This window comes from Peromyscus californicus, unplaced genomic scaffold (genome assembly GCF_007827085.1).
Source record: "Peromyscus californicus insignis strain IS unplaced genomic scaffold, ASM782708v3 Scaffold_14__1_contigs__length_90479793_seg_2, whole genome shotgun sequence".
Lineage (NCBI taxonomy): Eukaryota > Metazoa > Chordata > Mammalia > Rodentia > Cricetidae > Peromyscus > Peromyscus californicus.
This window is the reverse complement of record NW_026294436.1, coordinates 7,063,357-7,069,356: the sequence shown is the minus strand read 5'-3', so window position 1 is coordinate 7,069,356 and position 6,000 is coordinate 7,063,357. Positions and strand designations below refer to the sequence as shown.

The 6,000-nt window shown below is 43.7% G+C and overlaps 1 protein-coding gene across 4 annotated transcripts in view; it reads left to right on the top strand.

The window, feature by feature from the left end:
* Positions 1-722: 722 nt before the first annotated feature.
* Positions 723-6,000, top strand: part of Ptpn4 (protein tyrosine phosphatase non-receptor type 4) — a 192,490-nt gene continuing 187,212 nt past the window's right edge. For 2 of the 4 annotated variants that reach the window (XM_052736739.1, XM_052736738.1), the window contains exon 1: positions 878-1,424. The gene's annotated coding sequence lies outside the window, so the exon portion shown is untranslated. Of the gene's footprint in view, positions 814-877; positions 1,425-6,000 lie in introns of those variants that run through there. The other 2 variants (XM_052736736.1, XM_052736737.1) reach the window with 2 other exon arrangements.

Below are 6,000 nucleotides of genomic sequence, written 5' to 3'. Positions count from 1 at the left end.
ACACACACACACACGATACAATCATGTTTTGGGTATATACAAAAAAAAGTAATGTGAAAAACTAAAAAAAGAGGCCGAGGAAATGCGAGGGTACTCTCAAGCTCATGTTTTCCCCATTTCAGTGGGGGTCACCCAGTCCATAGGAATGTCCTCTCATCCGCAGGCTTGTATCACCCAGAAAACTTTAGAGTATATGCCCCTCAAAGCCCTGGCACGATAATGCCAACTCTCCTTCTCAAAATGAATGGCCGAATTTGATTTTAAAAAGCAGTGTTCCTGGCACACGGAAAGCACCCATCCTTTGTTTTACCCAGGAACGCCTTTTGCTTAGGCTTTGTTTTCGAGAGCCTCTATTTAGGAGGAGAAATGATGGAAAACTGCACTTCAAAGCCCCTACCCTCTATCAGCACTTAGTTGGGACAACCTGAAGCCAAGAGGTCGAGTTTCCCCACTTTGCGCTGTCCCCTTCTTTTGTGTCCCTGGAGTCAGTAGGTACTCCGGGGAAGAGGGAGGAGGGACAGGGCTGACAGTCGAGGAGCCAATCCCGGCCTGGCTATGGGGTGTGGACACGGAGCCACGCCCTCCCCTCCCAGCCCGCTAAGCCCCGCCTCCCTCGCACCTGCGAGTGCCTGCGCTCCAAAGCAGGCGCCGGCGCTCCCAAGCGGGGTGGGAGGGAAGGGGGCGGAGCAGGGGCGTGGCTTCACCTCTCGCGAGACCGCCTCCTGTTGCTGAGGCCGCCGTTCCGGGACTCTGACTGGCCGGCGGCTGCGCAGCCGCCATGTTCGGTTGCTATGCTGCGGCCTAGGAGACGGGGTGTGCTTGCGGGAGGAGGAGGAGACGGAGGAGGAGGCGGTGGAGGCGAGGGAGGAGGAGGAGGAAGGAGAGGAGGAGACGAGGGAGGAGGGTGACCGAGCTTCTCCTTTGCACTCTCACACAGAGCCGCCTCCCTGGAGTCACCCGCCGCCTCACGCCGCGCGCTTTCCTGCTCCGCGGACGCGACATTGTTCTTTAGGACTCCTGGGACCTGTCAGAGATCGGGGCTCCGGGACTTGAAAGAGACGTGACTCCGGCCCGCGGGCCGCGTGTTGGGGGGGGGGAGGACCGCGGCACTTTCGGGGCGCGTGTGAAGGGATTAGCTCATCTCGCCGCGAGGTGCGAGCGCGCGCCTCCCCGCGCACGCCGGCCCCGCCGCAGCCCCGCAGGATGACGGGGTGCTGCTGGCGGCCCGCGGCCGTGGCGCGGCCACTGTGGCGGCGGCTGTTCGCGGGGCGCTGAGGGGCGAGCACCCCGACGCGGACCACGCGCCTCGGGGCCCCCCCCCCCGCACCCCCCCCCTCTCCCGGCTGTGCGCCCGGGGCCTCCTGGCTTTTTGTATTTGGATTTTTTTTTCTCCAGCCGAGAGGACGCGGCTGTGATAACGAAAGGTAAGAGGGGCGCTTGGGGAGGTTCTTCGCTTGGCCTTCTTGGGTCCCCTTTGCAGATCGTGGGCGCGCACCTGAAGCTTGCAGAGCCAGGTAGCCGGAGCTACCTGACCGACTTCCCTTTTCTTGTTGGGTCCGGGTACTCGGATCTCCCTGGGGGTTATAGTTGAAATCTCTGCTAGGGATGAGCGCACGGTGTAAGGGATGGAATAGATGCGAGATGGAATGTTCCAGTGTTCCTAAACTCAAGGTAAGGCTGGATTAGAATCTTCAGTATTCCATTTGGTCTAATATTGTTTCGTTAATTGACTCATATAAGCATTTTTTTTTTTTGCACGCTGCATGAGCTCAAGATCCCTCCCATTGAACTTGAAAGTCTCTTGTGACTCTGCTAGTATCTACTTGTTTTTAGGAATCTGTAGTTGGACCCCCAAAAAGTTGAGATGTAGAACAGATCTGAGTCCTTCACTTAGATTTTCATGATGGTTTGGAATCTTCACTGCTTTCATAATGTTTAGATTCAGTGTGAGTCTGTAGTAAAGGAAAGATCAGTGTTTGTGGCTTTTTGTAAACGTAAGCGCAGTGATCTTTGGCTTTCTGGCTTTAAAATTTTTGTTTCTGTGGCAGTGTTTGTTAATAGTTACTTACAGGAAAAATGGAGCATATGGATTGTTTTTTATGGACAGGAACTCTTCTTACAGGATCTTAGTCACCTGAATTGTCCCAAGACAGACTTCTGAAAATCAATTCAATTCAGAGATTAAAGAGAAGCTGGATTTTTTTTTTTTTTTTTTAAAGAAAGTTGAGATGCAGTTAAAATGCTTGTCTGGATGCATTTGCTGGGGTTACTTCAATAATGGAACAGCTTACAATTTCACTGATAATGCATATGAATGCTTCCCCGAAACTTAGGCTAGAGACTTTATGTCTGGCCTTGCATCACAGAGTGACATCAGTGTGTACAAGGACGATGTGTGGGGTTTTAAAAGCTGCTTGTTCCAGGAGGACCTGTCATTATCTACTAGCTACTTTTGGAATGAGCAGTTCAAGAAATATTGAGTGTGGGACCAGCTCTTGGGTCCAGATGAAATAGCGCAGTTCATTGGCCACATTTGGAACATGGCTGGAGGAGAAACAAAAACAAAAAGCTGGTGTGTCTGACTTGGAAAGACAGTTGGGCTAGAAGGAAGGCTGGAGCAGTAACTGTCGCAGCCGTTTGAGAATCCTGCGTTTGTGAACAGTAGTGTGTCAAGAGGGGAAGCAGGTTTTCCAGAAGGGGAGGGGGTTACCTTAAATAGTTGTTCAGTATGCTTAATAGGCTATAGCTAGATGTATTATGTAAATCTCGAAGTTGAGGACACAAATTCAATGTTTTTTTAAAGAAAAAAGTCGGTTTGAAAGGAAAAGCTTATGAGTTAATATAGGACTACTTTTTTTACACTCATAATCTGAGATCAATCATCTTGTGGACACCACCATTTTTTTTTTTTTTTTTTTGCTGTTGTTGTCAGAATATATTTCTGCTCCAATTACCACAAAAGCTATTTTTGTATCTCTTCACATTTTCTATGGTGTTCTTATCTTTGTTCATATTTTGTATTGACCATGTGCATGGATGGCCCCATAATATTGTGATCTTGTCTGATTTATAAGATCAACATAGTCTGTGTGTGTGTGTGTGTGTGTGTGTGTGTGTATGTGTATACATGTATACATGACAGTATAGACTTTTTAAACACGAGGAATCATCACTGCGTTATAGTTTTTCTTACTATTGAGTTGGTTAAAGTTTGTTAAGGTAGAGAATCAAATTCCTCAAAAGTAGTCACAGATGTGACTTACTTCAGGCTTTTAATAGCTTAGCTTCTACGTGGGGGTAAATTATGTCAAGTCCTGTTTCCTCCTCCCCCACTGTGTCCTAATTGAGTATCTTTAAAATGTCCCTAGTAACATTGTTGCTTTAAATTTATGACACTAATTTCTAATTTAGGCTAGGCATAACACCAGCATCTATTGAACACATTTGCTAAAAATACTTTCTGGGTCGGATGTACTTAGAATGCAACCTCAGGAAAATTCACTTGAACTGTTCTACTGTGACCAGTGTGGATATTATTATTTTTTTAAGAACTTTAATAAAAATTACAGAATCCTACAAGTTAGTTTTTATCAGTTTAGGCATAGGTGCCACCTTCTTAATGTATAAAGTGAGACAGTAATAGAAAAAATGTGATAGCAATAGAAACTTTTTTCAGTTGTTAAGAAAACATAATGTGAACTCTTTTGACTCTTAAGTCCTCTGGTTTGTTTACCAGAGTTTTAATTTAATAATCTTTGAAATGTTTTAATTTTATCTATTGCACATAGAATTGTAAAATGATGTACAGTTTGTATGGTTATTCATTTAGTATTTATGGCTTTTTCTCAGCTCTAAAAGGGAGAGGAGTGGTTATGTTTTTGAGTAAATTTTCTTTAAGGAACAAAATAGGAGTAAGGTAATTTAAAGGAGACACTTATTCAGAGTATTTCTTTCCTCCTTTGAGAATTAGGTTGTTTGAAAAGTAAGAAATCCTTTTGTTGTTGTTGTTTTGTTTTTTGAGACAGGGTTTCTCTGTTGTAACAGCTCTGGCTGTCCTGGAACTCTGTTGACCAGGCTGGCATCGAACTCAGAGATCTCTCTGCCTCTGCCTCCCCAGTGCTGGGATTAAAGGCATTCGCCACCACTGCCTGACAAAAAGCAAGAAATCTTTAAAAAAAAAAAAAAAAGTAGGAATTTTGTTTTTTTTTTGTTTGTTTGTTTTTGTTTTTGTTTTTTTGTTTTTTTTTTTTTTTTTTTGAGACAGGGTTTCTCTGTGTAGCTTTGCGCCTTTCCTGGAACTCACTTGGTAGTCCAGGCTGGCCTCGAACTCACAGAGATCCGCCTGGCTCTGCCTCCCGAGTGCTGGAACTAAAGGCGTGCGCCACCACCGCCCGGCTAGGAATTTTGTTTGGTAGATGTTTAAGGGCAAATGGTTTAAAGGTCTGTTTGAATTCTTCATGTTAGGAATGCAAGTCTATGTGACTTAATGTGGCTAAATATAAATTGTTGCTCATAAATGAAATTTGCTTATTGATAGAAATGTACTGGTTTACAACTGAACTGAGTTGTTTTGTTCTTTTTCTGGATTATTACATGTTACAGAGTTTTAAAATGATACAGTTCAGAGATGTTAAATTTACTGGCTCTGTAGAAGTACTAGGAAGCCTTAAAGATTGATTTAGTTTCTGGAAGTTGGGTTTTTGGGGCATGGGGAGGGCAGTAAAGTAATGTAGAGGAACATATTGTTATGTTTTCATATAATGTTCAATCACTGCAGATAGTGAGAAGTAATATAATGAAGAAGTAGTGTAGAGTATTCTTTCCCAACATGGAACAGTTGTCTAGAAACTGTATGGTTTATTTTATATCCTTTGAATGACAACTCAGTATAGTCATATAAAATACAAGGGACATTTATTATGTTCACAGTCATCTTTTATTTCATGATTCCCAAATAGAAACATTGGAAGAGAGGTTACGAGTATTTGAAGAAACTGGTGGACTGTCTTCAGAGGAAGGCATTAATTTGGAAGGCTCACTTATTGTATCTTCTAACAGGATGTTCTGTAGACTAGTAGAAAGAAAAGGATCCTGGGGGAAGAATGTTAATATTTATTATCTGTTAAGTTCCAAGCAGTGTACATAATCATCAAGTATACTTTGTGAGGTGTATGTTATGTCAATCTTGTGTCATCTGCTCCCCTCCAAGTGGAATTCAAACCATACCTGACTCTAAAGTTTATTCTTTAAAGCAGTGCAGTCCAATTACATTTTCTGTAGTGATGGAAATACTTTACCCTCTTTCCCAGATTTATTGAAGTATAATTGACAAATGTGAGGGAACTATTTTTTTCCTTGCCTGTTAGATATGGTAGCCATTAACTGTGTATAGGTTATAGAACACTTGGACATATGACTCTGGTGTATGTGAGAAACTGAGTTTGAAGTTGCATTTAGTTTTAATCATTTTACATTTCTAGCCAAGCCGGGCGGTGGTGGCGCACGCCTTTAATCCTAGCACTCAGGAGGCAGAGCCAGGTGGATCTCTGTGAGTTCGAGGCCAGCCTGGTCTACAGAGTAAGTTCTAGGACAGGCACCAAAACTACACAGAGAAACCCTGTCTCGAGAAAAACAAAAAACAAAACAAAACAACAATATACATATATATATATATACATATACATACACATACACACACACACACACACACACACACACACACATATATTTTCCTAGCCAAATGTGGTTGCTAGTTTTGCAGTCTTGAGTAGCACAATTTTTAGATCCTGCTTCCTTGAAAATCTGAGGTCTGGCATTCAGTCTTCCACAGGTTTAGTCATGACATCAAGGCAACTTACTTAGTTCTTGAGCTTCAGTTTAACCTGTTGAGAAGTTAAGAAGGGATTACCACTGACCCCCATCTTGCTTTAAAGTTCAGTAACTTCTGCCGGGCAGTGGTGGCGCACGCCTTTAATCCCAGCACTCGGGAGGCAGAGCCAG